This window comes from Ambystoma mexicanum, chromosome 12 (assembly GCF_040938575.1).
Source record: "Ambystoma mexicanum isolate Mex_15411 chromosome 12, UKY_AmexF1_1, whole genome shotgun sequence".
Taxonomy (NCBI): Eukaryota; Metazoa; Chordata; class Amphibia; order Caudata; family Ambystomatidae; genus Ambystoma; species Ambystoma mexicanum.
The window spans coordinates 743,378,276-743,390,936 of NC_090936.1; the positions used below are offsets into that span (position 1 = coordinate 743,378,276).

At 44.9% G+C, this 12,661-nt stretch overlaps 1 protein-coding gene across 3 annotated transcripts in view; it reads right to left on the reverse strand.

The window, feature by feature from the left end:
- GRAMD4 (GRAM domain containing 4) overlaps positions 1 to 12,661 on the reverse strand; it is a 2,133,975-nt gene that overhangs the window by 1,322,423 nt on the left and 798,891 nt on the right. The window lies entirely within an intron of this gene.

Genomic DNA, 12,661 nt, shown 5'->3' on the forward strand with positions numbered 1-12,661 from the left:
AGTAAACATGGCAATCCATCAGACATAGAATATTTAAGCAAACACTGACAGGCCGGGACATAACTTGGTCAGATAATGCCCAGGGACAGAGTTACAGGCCGAAGCAAGGGCATTAACTTTAGCCCCAGGGCATTACCAGACCCAGTAATGCCCCAGCCCAGAGGGGTTTATTGCCATTAATATCCCGGTATGTTATACTGGGAAGCTAACAGATATTTTTTTCTCAAATTGAGAAAAACCTACAAACTAAGATGGCCACCATGAATTAGGAAGAAGGGAACTACATTTCGTCCCTTCTCCCTTTCCATGGCGGTCATTGCCGCAACAGAGATGCGTCAGGAACACTAGTGATCTCGGCATCGACGAAAGACAAGGGAGTGCAAGGTTAGTGGGGCCGGGTGGGTAAGGGATGTGTAAATTGGGGGTTGGGGTAAGGGGATAGCACGGGGCACACCTACCTGAATCCCAGTGGGGAAGATGGCAGCCTCACATTTCCGAGGAGGCCTGAAGCAGGAACTTTACCATGAGGTAAAGACCGCGTTCTGGTCCTCCTGATTGGCAGGGAGGCTGCCACACCCTCCCCCCTCCACTAGGTGCCAATAATGATTATAAAGTGAACAGAACACATTAACCAGGGGTGAAGGTTGCAGATTACACCATTAATGTATGTAACCTGCCTGCTATGCCACAAAGCACATTTGCAGCTTTACTTACTCGGTCAGTTCCAAGTGAAACAAGCATTGGCAATGCTAACAGTTTGGGCTTTTGTGTAGAAATGGGAAAGCCACTTGTCAGGCAATGCCGTAGTGGTATTAACTGTCCATTAATGGTAGCAGATCCAAAATGGCAGTGCCTGTCAAATGCATTATACACAAGCTAAAATGGTTGGCTTTGCCAATGCTCGTTTTTAACAGGACCTCAGTGAAGGACCGCACAGGGTTTATAAATCGAGTGGCTGAAGGCAGACCTGCATAAGACATTTTCATTACACCAGTAGCTAGTTTACAGCTCCAATTAAGTAATTAGCTCTCACAAGACTGCTTTGAAAAAACACTGGCAGGCACTTCAAGTGTAATGTTTGATGGTAAGGCTTGATTAAAGCGAGCTCAAAGAATTCCCATTGGGAGTTGTTTTGGGCAGTGAGGGGGCTCCTGGGAAGAAATAGCCATATGAATTAGCAAGGCTATGAGCAGTCAATGGGTGGTCAAATAACCAAACAACACCTACAAGCTTTGTGTCCCTCCTCATATGCCATTTCTCCCACATCTGAACTTTACTGCAATAGTTCTCAGCTTATAGGAACCGCAAGCGCCACCTAATAGCCCAAAAGACAACTATTTAGATGTGTAAGCTCCATCAACACTAAACCCAGTGTGCTCTGGTTTCCTTTGATCCATTTCAAACTCGTTTTAGTCATCACAATTTATCCTTGCATAGCATCTGAACGTGGCCTGCAGTCATTTATTAAAAAATGCTTCCAAACTTTACAAAGCAAACTATCACTATGAAATTACTGTTTTGATCCGTACCATAATTGGCATAACCTCATCTACCTTCTAAAACGAATTAATAGGTATCCAAAATGACAGTTAAACTCGGATGTACTTAAAGTAACTCAGTACTCTCACACCGGCTACCCCAAGCAGGGGGATTCAAAGCCTTCCTACCTCGTGGGCAGTTTATAATACATAAACAAAATGAAGGTGACACAGTGGGTGTCCAAGGTACTTTCACAGGAAAGACATGGAAGGGGTCCTAACATAGTTTACCTCAAACCAGACATGTGATTTTCTAACATATCAAAATACATTCGCTATTTTATTGCAAACATTTACAAACAATATTTCCATAAAAAACATAAAAACGAATGGATAAAACTATAGTTCAATACAAAAATAGTAACAGATAGCAGCATATATATATATATATATATATATATATATATATATATATATATATATATATATATATATATACACATGTTATATAATACAAACCAAACACCGTAATACCAATTCTGAATTTTTCTAGCGTGGATAAACTGATCACACTCTCTCATTCTATACTAAGAGCCCGACATTAGCGAAGCAGAAGACAAGATTATTTGGTCTCTGCTTCAATAGGCCTGTCAACGCTCTGCCCAATAGAAGTATTGAACACACAACAGATGGTGCAAGAAAACATAACCCCAAAAGGCCACTTGCATACAAAACTAATTCCAGAGGCTCATGTATGGCTGAAGCACTGATTTTAAGTGCCACTTCAGGCATCCATTACAGACTTCTTACACAAAGCCCAAAATAGCAAGAGTTAAGGGTAAACGATTGCGTGAGGTAACCTACAGAAAGACAAAACTATGAATCTGAATAAGCACTCCAAAAGAGTAGCATCTCAGCCACTGGAAAATGGCAGCCAAAGAAGAATGTTAGCAAAACAGGTCTACTCTAGCAAGAACCATGATCGAGTACTACACCCAAAGTACATTGCCCCCAAACTAGTCCAATATTTTATTTTACAGTAGTGCAAGAGTTGATGTTGACATCCAAGATTGATAAGTACTGCAAGTAGTGATAAAGATTTGAAAGCATTTTCGGTTTCACAACTTTTGGCCACACCAGTGACTAAATATTTATATTTCTGGCTATTGTAGGGCACTTATTTTTTCAACTCTCATGTTCACCCCAGATATTTTATATATTTTTGGACCACTTGAATAGGGTAAACCTTCCAGCCGTTTTCTCTCAATCCGATAAACCCCGGAAAAGCATGGATGGGAGGATGGGAGGAAATTGGTGTGCGGAAGTGGTGCCTGGACAGAGGGTTTGGCATGCATTAGAAGTGCTTTACTGCCCCCCACACCCTTGTATGTCTGTATACTCTATTCCATTGCGTCCCTGCCTGTCCCCTGACCTTTTTAAAAAACACTGCACATTCTATGTTACATCCTTCTCTTTGTGAAAAAAATTAAATACAAATATTTGACAGTAGTCAGTGGCTATTTTAAGGAATTGTAGAGAAATCTGAAACATTTCTGTGGCCGCCGATTCACGTCTCAAAATGTGCCACAATTCCTCAAAATAGCTCTTGACTAGTGACCAATAGGTTTTTTTTCTCCAACTAAACAACAGTACATAGATTTTGCAGCATACTGTTTGTGTCCTCAGGCTGTCTATGTGGTTATTCCAATATATTTAGTGTTAGAATAAGACCAGCACAGGCACTGTAAAATCTGTAAAATCCCTTTTGGGTAAAGTAAAATATTTGTCATTCGACAGGGGTGGTTTTGAGAAATTGTAGGCGACCTTAAGCCATTTTTGGCTTTATGCATTCACCTGGCCCCAAAAATAGAAATGGCCCTGAAATTTGCCAAACTGACTCTAAACAGCCCAGACCACTGACGAGTACTTTTTTCTTTTACATATAAAAACAATGTAACATTGTTTTTGCAGTATCTGTATTCATGCTCCGTGATTCTTAGCTTCTGTTCCTGCACACATGTTGAGATAATGGAAGCAACAGGTGAGGAAGGTAGCTGTCTAAGGAGTCGGGGACAAAGTACATTGTTGCACAGTATTGTTACACTTTAAGGCCTTTCCTACTACAAAGCATTGAAGCCCTGTCAACCCTCCCTTGTAAATACTTCAAAGGTGACCTAATCAACATATTTTGCTGCACCTAAGTCTTGAAAGTACATTTACAAAACTCAAGAGTCATTTTTTAGTCTCATGCTGATCTGTTCGAGATGGGGAAAATAACAATTATCCTCTTTTTGCTTAACCTATTTCTACAATGATGTGTATGTTTGCCTGAGTGATTTAATATGATTTGTGTACAGAGTATTCTTGAAAGACAAAACACAGCTTTCTAGTACCTAGATCTTGGAAGATGTGGTCAAAATTCTATGTTTCAGACTGGGGTCAAATCTCTGCATCACCACTTAACTGTGATCTTGAGCAAATCATTTTATCTCACTGCGACTTATATGTGGAAAGTAGAAGTCAACTGATTCTGTCGACATTGTACTCTAGAAAGAAAATGTCCCAATGATTAATTTCTCTATAAATACAACAGTGACCATTCATAGGGTATCTGCCGAACATAAAAATGGCAGCAGTTAGCGGTATACATCAACATAACATATATTGTGAACCATACATTTTGTTTGCTTTTTGGTTTAATCATGACAATTTCTTGTAATGTTGCTTTCCACGATACCGTACAAAGAAGTGGGAGATAAGGGGTTAATGGTGGCAGAATCTTTTCTTGCTGTTTACTTGGAGGTGGAGCCCCTGCCTGCATTGCATGAATCGTCTATTTAATCGCCAGTTCAGCGTGCAGCACGGCGTGCAGAAAGAAGTGGGAGAGAAGGGGTTAAACGTGATTTGTGGTGGTGCAGTGAATCAGGATACCTGAACGCTGAAGTAAGCTTGCATTGATAACCGCTATACTGTTGCTGCACTGTCCCGTTCAGTACTCGAGTGCTGGCCTTACGGAGGAGGGGCCTGGCCCCATTAGAAGTGGATGTGGACACTCACATACACGCGGGGCACCTCGTGACAGAAGTTTGCCGCCCAGACTACGGGATTGTTGTACTGCAGATTTAGGGTTTATGGTCTTGGCAGTATTTATCCATCTACCTGTTCCCGTCCCCACGGTGAACGATTCCCAAGGGATTTTACCGGAAACTGTCCTGCCCAGCAAATGGTAACTGGCAGACTGCTTATAGGTGGTCTAGAGAAGGAGACAACCGGCCTTTGTAAGGGGTCCCCTGTTGTCCTTGTGTGGTCCCTCCTTAAGCGGCAGCTGCCCTTCGGGTGAGGTGCGGGGGCTGAGACTGACTAATGCTGCTCCCTGAGCTGTCGGGCGTGACCTGCCCACCCCTGTGTGCAGTGTTTGGTCCTTGCTTTCCATCTTCTTTCTCCTCCTTTTGGAAGTTTCCGGAGTTTGGTGTGAATTACTGGGATCTGCAATTTCGGGCTTGTAGTTATGTACAACCTTTAGTGGTGTTTTATACATTTCATCCAATTTCTAATTATTTTCTGCAGTTTGTATTTTTTTTAACTGGACATGGGAAAAAGGAAGGCATGAGGGTGGGCCAGGGAGACTGGCCTTGTCTGCTAAGAAAGCCAAGCAGGTAAAATAATCTCAAGTGAGACTAAGGGTCAAGTGTAAACTATCACAAACTTCCTTGGACTCCTACTTGAAAGACATGGCAGGAAAGATTGACAACCAGATACAAATGACTGAAAAGGTTATTCGGGAGGCCGCCTCCAGCTTTGAAGGATCCATGGAAGAATGTGTGGTGAGGTGTGGAGACTCTGGCGGATGGCCCGATGGGGGTGTTGGAGACGATGGGCGGGTAGCAGAGAAGGGTCGTACGGTCAAGAAGAATGATAATCAGGAGTTAAATTGGGCTGAGCTGGCCACCCCAGAGAGGATGAAGGGGGAGGGTGTAGAGGCAGACGGAGGAGTGGAAGGGGAGAGGGAGAGCGGGAGGAAGATGGAGGGTTGGGGGATGGAGGAGATCCTCCTGAGGAGGGCTCAATAGAGAGGGTCTCGACAAATCAGGGAGATAGTTGGTCTGGCCCAGAAGAGGAAGATAAGCTATGGCTGGAGGACCTTGTGGAGGAAAAACTGAAACCCCTACATCAGCTCCTGATCGCAAGGTGTGTTGTCCCTGCAAAGAATAATCGTGAACTAGGGGGGTATGGGGCAGGGGGCAAAAAACCATGCTGGCAATTTTTGACTTTCTCCAATCCTTCAAATCCGTGGTCTTGAACACTCCAGCCATTATGGATGACTCAATAAAGGGATCTGAATAAGAAAGTGGGGGAAATTAGTATGCTATGGGAGGGGACGCAGGAAAAGGAGGCCTATGTCTCTGCAGGGGTGCAGAGCCAGGAAGGGGCCAGGGGTGAGATAAGGGTGACGGTGGAAAGAGGGTTTTCTGATCTTACCTCTACTCAGCCCAAAGGGGGATCGAGAAATGACCAGATGGATGTGGGGGAGGCGGGGAAAGGAGGTGAGCTCGAGGAGGTGGTGGATGTGGGAGACATGCAGATTTTAAACCTGCTGTCAGCAGCTGCACCACTGGTGGGGGTAATTTTGCATATCCCGAGACTGGAAATGGATAGCTTTGACTCCACGGTCTCATTGATGAATAAATCAGCATATTGGATATACACAAACCTAATGGGGCCAAGTGTTAATCCTAAGGACATTCTAATGGCGAGAAGGGTGGGGTGGGTCGGCACACTGGCCAAATCAGTGGAAGGTGATTGCATTGTAATCACCTTGGCAAACCGCTTTGTAGCAGATTATCTGCAGAACTCTAACCTGTCGAGAGGCTGTAAACTGAATGGCTCTAGTGTAGTGGGTTTCTGGGAGATGGTCTGGACAGCACCAAAATGCCCCTCTAGTGAGTACCTGGAAAAAGTGAGAGAGGACGAGGGGAGTGAAAAGGGTAATCATGTCCACGAATGATGATACTGGAATGAAGGCATGCACCAGGATGACCCATCGGGCAGGCCATGTGAGGGAGATGGTATGCCGTAGAGTGTCGACATCGGTTTAACCCTCTAACATCTATAGAGGAAATTGATGGACTGAGGGAGTCGCAACCTAACTGGATAGCCTTAGAGTCGAGTCTAGAGGTACAGCAGGGGACAGGGGTATTTTTAGAGTCCCACGCAGTGTGAGGGTTTGGTAGACCACAGGGAAGCAGCACCTGTGGAGGGCTTTGTGTCATGGAATACAGCAGGTGCTTGAGGAAACTTTGCAAACACAGATGTGGTTGGGTTTATGAGATCCCACAAGTTGATACTTTTGCAGGAAACATGGGCAGTGGAGAGCCCCCTCCTAGACAGATATGTATCATATGAGATCCCAGCCAGGAAAATCCTGGTTAAAGCATCATTAAAGTGCAAGGTCAGGGTGATTGAAACTCGAATGGAATTTTTGCAAATATTGTTGCTTGTATTAGCACAGGGGGGGGGGGGGTTCCCTGGCTATCCTTCATTTTTTATAGCATCCCACATAAGGCAGAGGCAAACACGGTGATAAAGCTTAAAACCTTTATAGATGAACAATTGAGGAGGAGGGAGCCCAGCAGGGTAGAGTGTGTGTGGGTGGGGAGACTTCAATTTTAGAGTGGGTCCAGGGCCCCCAGGTGATATTTCGGACTGCTTGGAGTATATGTATGTAAACATCCCAAAGCCAGTGATGAAGGATAAACGGGTCTGTGTGAAGCGACTACAATTGTGGGTCTGGCTTGTACTATAGGGTATGCGAACAGTAAATGGACGGGGGATGCTGTAGACATCCCAGCAAACCTGACCATCAAAAATAATGGTGGATCAAAGGATTGTGGATTTTGAGGTGGTAGTGGAGCCATGCAGTGACTATAACCCGCTTAGACGGAGGATGAGGGGTTTATTAGACTGAGGATGAAGGGTTTATTTGAGGAAGCCCCAACCATATCCAATACCCTGTGCTCCGTATAAGTGGAGTCTGTGGTAAAAGGGAGGATTACCTGGGCGTGGATTGTGGAGACTGGGCTCCACCGACAGGTTACGGCTGACCAGACACCAGGTATCCTTGATATACTGGACAATGTGGACACCCATTAAACACATTGTGTGCCCCAGCAAAAGAGAGGCTGGTTTAATGACAAATGTAACACTTTGTTAGGCAGAAACCTGTGCAGTTCCCTTAGGGACCACTGCAAAAGGCTTAAGACTACAGGTGTTGGCAGTAAACCCAATTGGTAGCAGTCTGTACCACCCAGATTTACCTGGTAGCTGCGGCTGAGCAGTTAGACTTCTCTCAAGAAGAGTTAGGCAGTATATAGAGTATACACATTAGGTACAAAAATACAGTAGTACAAGCAAACACTGACCAGAGCTTGGGTATAAAAGTATATAATTATTTATTTAAAAACACACTTGTAAAAATACACTGGCACTAATATGTCAAGCAAGTTCAAACACAGTCACTAGAAATATATACACCTCCCTGATTAATTACACGACAAGTCTTAGGAAAAGAACACCACTTATTATCAATACAGAGGTGAGCACTTAACCAAGATGGCACTCCAATAATTATTTAAAAAGGGAGGGAAAAGGCAGAATTAGGAAAGCACACAATACCAACACTTTTAAAAGAACCACAGCAAGTCAAGAAAGGCAGAGTCTACTGTAGAGAAAGAATGTTCATAGGCCAGGCCCACTCTTGGAGAGAGCAAGGCGGAATGTGCCCAAGATCACACAGTTGAAGTACACTTAAAAGTCTTTGCAGATAGTTCAAAAGGAGTTGGATCAGTTCAGAAAAGTTAGTTAACAGGTCCCATGTCACCCCAGGATAGAGAATCAAGGATTTACGGGACACCTTGAACAGTCTGTTGCAAGGGAGACTAGGCGGAACACAGTACATGAAATGGTGAGAAAGCTCCAGCAGGGGCAGTTGTTCCTGGCTGCGGGTGCCAGTCGGTGCTTCGTCCAGGGGAAGAGAAGATCTCGACGTGGAAGAAAGTTGGAGGTCGTTGCACTGCCAGGGAAGAAACCAGCCGTGGAGTTTCCCGGTTCAAAAGGCACTACCCTTTTATTCGCAGTAGTGGTGAAGCGTGGCTATCCGGCCGCCGGGGTGCTTGGCACGGGCGATTCGACCACGAGACGATCCAGGAAGGCGAAAAGAGGGCGAACTGGTTAACCCCACCAGTTCAAAGGAAGAAGACTCTCCAGGAAGATCTTCTCTGTCGTTGGGAAGTGGTGAGTCGGTCAGCAGGGCTTCACCGGCGGTGTCGTCGTTGCAGGTCGGCTCAGCTTCTCCCTCTTCGGATTCTTTAGGTCCTGTGGCGACTTCTGAAGTTGCAGTCCCCAAAGCCCTGCTTTTATGCAGAAAACCCCCATTTACCAGTCCTAGCTGTCACTCAAACATGCTAAGTGGTGAGCGGGGCGGCACAACACTGGGCCAATCACACCAGAGTGCGACTTGAGTTGCTGAGGCAACTCAGTCCAGGGTGCCTATTCCCCCCCTCCCACACATCCTGTAGACCCAGACAGAGTGGCACCACTTTTGGAGGCTTCTGTGCAGAAGCCCGCCAAAAGTGGAACAAAGGGCTCGACTTGGGTTGGAGTTACAGAGGCGAACACAAACGCCACTTTAAAACCGAGTCCTGGCAAAAAGACCCAACCGGGGAATAAATATTAAATAAATAACCCGGCGGTATCTTTAACATTGCACCAAAAAAGTGGTGCGTTTAAAATGAATGGGAAAATCCCATAGGAAATATTCCGGTGGAATATTTCGCGTGGTAACCACTGCCACCAGCCAGAAACTCGACAAGGGGGGACTGCACAGTGCCCCCTCGAGAACAGACCCAGGGGCAATCTAATTACCCCTACGAGTACTTCCACAATATGATGGTTTGTATTGGTTCTGTTCACAATTTAAGACTAGTAAAGTCAATGGTGACTTTACATGCCCTGGGAGACGGTAGTCAGTCCCAGGGTATGGAGTCTATGTTTGGGGGTCACTATGACACCCCTGTGTTACTGCACTGAGGGTGCTGTGCAACACACATCCCAAAAACACATGAAGCCCTGTGGAGTAAAAGACCCCATAGCCCATAAAACACATTACAAAGTCAAAGGACATTCTCAAATCATGCCCAAGAGTGGGAGAAAAAGAGTCTCACTCTTAGCAGGAGAAAAAAATAAACCCCAAAAATCCAGCAAAGCTGCTGGGGGACTCACTAGGTTTGGGAAATTAGCCTATACAGAGAATTCTCCCTAACACACTTAAAAAAAATCCATTACTGACAACCTTGAAAGCCCCAACTTGTATGAGAAAGGAGATTAGTTTAACTAGAGCGAACTATCGCTCGAGGATGGAGGAAAGAAAGCGGGAGATTGATAAGGAAGCGTGGGAGGGGTTCTTAAGTGCAGTAGAATCAAATAATCCCAAAGCCTTATGGGAATTTGTGAATGGAAGCCCTGTATATAGGCCCATGGAAAGAGCCAGGGGAATGCATGTGGAAGCAGCGGTCTGGTAGAGTATTTTTCTGCTCTGTTCAGAACAGGGGTTCCTTGAGAAGTACAGAGGAATGGTGACTCCCACTGAGACTTAAGTTAGAGGACATACGGATGGCCCTGGAAGCACAAACCCATAATCGGTCCCAGGTCCAGATGCTGTACCGTTGGATCTGTTTCAGGAAGAACCGGACCTGTGGGCACCTCTGCGTACAGTGGTGTTCAATGCTTGTTTATCCCCTTCATGGAAATCAGCCATTATTTTTCCCATGTTTAAAAAGTCCTGTATCCTACAGACCCATCTCCCTCCTGAATACATCCATTATGAATTTTGGGAGGGTGCAGGCTTCCGTGCTAGAATGGGAACTGCAGAAATGGTTCTAAATCTATACTTGCTAATCTCCAATTCTGTGTTTTGTAAGGAAGAGGAAGTATATCTCGCCTTTATGGACCTGAGCACGGCCTTTGATAAAGTCAACGGATCAAGGTTATGGGCCGTGTTCAGGTCTTTGGGTTGCCCTGAAGAAATGTTGATGGTGCTGCGGGAACGTCATAGGGACAACGAGGCCTGTGTGAGGAGTGGCCCACGGGGCAGTACACTGCTGTTTTGGGGTTGGCCTTGGAGTCTGACAGGGATGTGTGTTTTGGTCCCAATTTTGTTTACCCTATATATTAACGGCCTCCAGAAGGCCCTGTGGACACTGGGGTGGACTACCCGAGTCTGCGGGGTAGAGCCTTCCAGGTTGTGGCTTACGCAGATGATTCAGTTTTGGTAGCCAGAACCCCCGAGGCACTTCAGAATTTGATAGATGCATATGGGGCATTTATGAAGAACTTGGAACTGAAAATTAACACATCCAAAATGGCGCTAATGGGGTCTGGGGGGAGAAGCAAATTAAGATGCAGCCCATGGTATGTAATGGGGCTATTATTCCCAGAGTCAAAGGGTTTGATTACCTTGGAGTCAGATTCTCGCAGGCATCTCAGGATCAGCCCATATCTGTAAAGAATCTTTGAGGATGACCCAACAGATTGGTGGGTTCTTTAGTTTGTCTAGCTACCAGGGACAGTCACTGGAATCGGTCCAAAAGGTTTATGATCCACAGACAAAGGCAGCGACAGTGTATGGTGCATTGCTGTGGGGCTTTAAGGGAGCTTCCGAGATACACGTTAAAGAAAACAAATTGTCTAGAAGACCCCTGGGGCTCCCGGGATCAGCCCCCTGTGGGTCTATACACAGAGAATTGGGTGCTGATTTCTAGGATGACCAGTGGAACATGGCCCCTATTAATGTTTGGCTCTGCCTGTTGTCTAACAAGCATGCCACCGTAACCCACTTCATTATTAGAGCCCTGATGGGCACGGACAATTGGCACAAAATACCATGGCTGGCCTTTATAAATGACTTAATGATTAAGAGCAATGTCATGACATTTTGATGGTTTAGGACAGCAGCGCCATTATAAGCATCACCTCACCAGATTTATTTAGCAGAGGAGGGAGACCATGGGGCTTGTCTTGTATACAGATAGAATGCACGCCGCAATGTGTAGGGTGAACGCGATTCAGCTGCATTTTCTTTCTCCATAGCACCAAAAAGGAGATTGATGGATCATTACACGTGCAAGATTTGACAGCCTGCATTTGAGAGGAAATACGGTCAAGTGGTGTGGGTTTCCCAACATAGCAGGCTGCCATGTTTGTGGGGGGGAGTGAGGACCTGAAACATCTCCTGCTATTTTGTTCGGGATATAGAGAAATCAGAAGGTCTAAAACTTTCCCGGTCCTTAGGGAATCCAATCCGCGCTTGCACCGCCCGGCACTCTTCTTGCTTTTGGCCGCAGATTCCCTGTTGACTCCCTGGGCTTTATTGTCCTTCCTGAAAAGAGCTATGTATCAAAGGAAATGCAATATGGCCCGAATGTGAAGCCTGTATTTTATTTCCCAGTTTTTTTAATGTCTTTGGAATTTATGAATAAGGATTGTGACTGCTGTCTTAGATAATTTTATCAATGTATTGTTTTCAATGTTTGCATTTGTAATTTGTGGTGTAACGGATGTATACATCCGAACAAACACGGTTTGAAAAAAAAGAAGACAAAAAAAGATACCATGATACCATCAAGTATCAAAGCCTTAGGTCACTTCCTGTAACACAATTTTCCGTGATTTCACACTGATGTCAATACATCTGCAAATTAGCTGCACTCCACACCTCCCCCACATGTCCTTTGTCACACAGGTCCTCAAACATCACAGAACCTGCCATGAATATTGATGGAGGGGGCAGCGTCTCACTGACATCTGTTGCCGGCTTTCTTAGCAGAAGCATGGTGTCTACCTCCTTTGCAAGACTGTTCCCACAATAGCCTGTTCATTGAAAACATTGTATATCCCATGATATATCTACTTTAAAAGGTATGTATATAAACAAATGCTTTTCATAGACTGTTCTGCAAAAAATGTATAAACATTTATATACACAGATTTTAAAACTTTGTCAAAACACTGGACAGACACTGATGAAATCGACAAAACAAACACGGATAACCAGAAACTCTGTTTATAAGTTGGGTAGTTTGATTTATGTTCATTTTAAGCCTGCATATATTTTTCTTTATTCCTCCAAG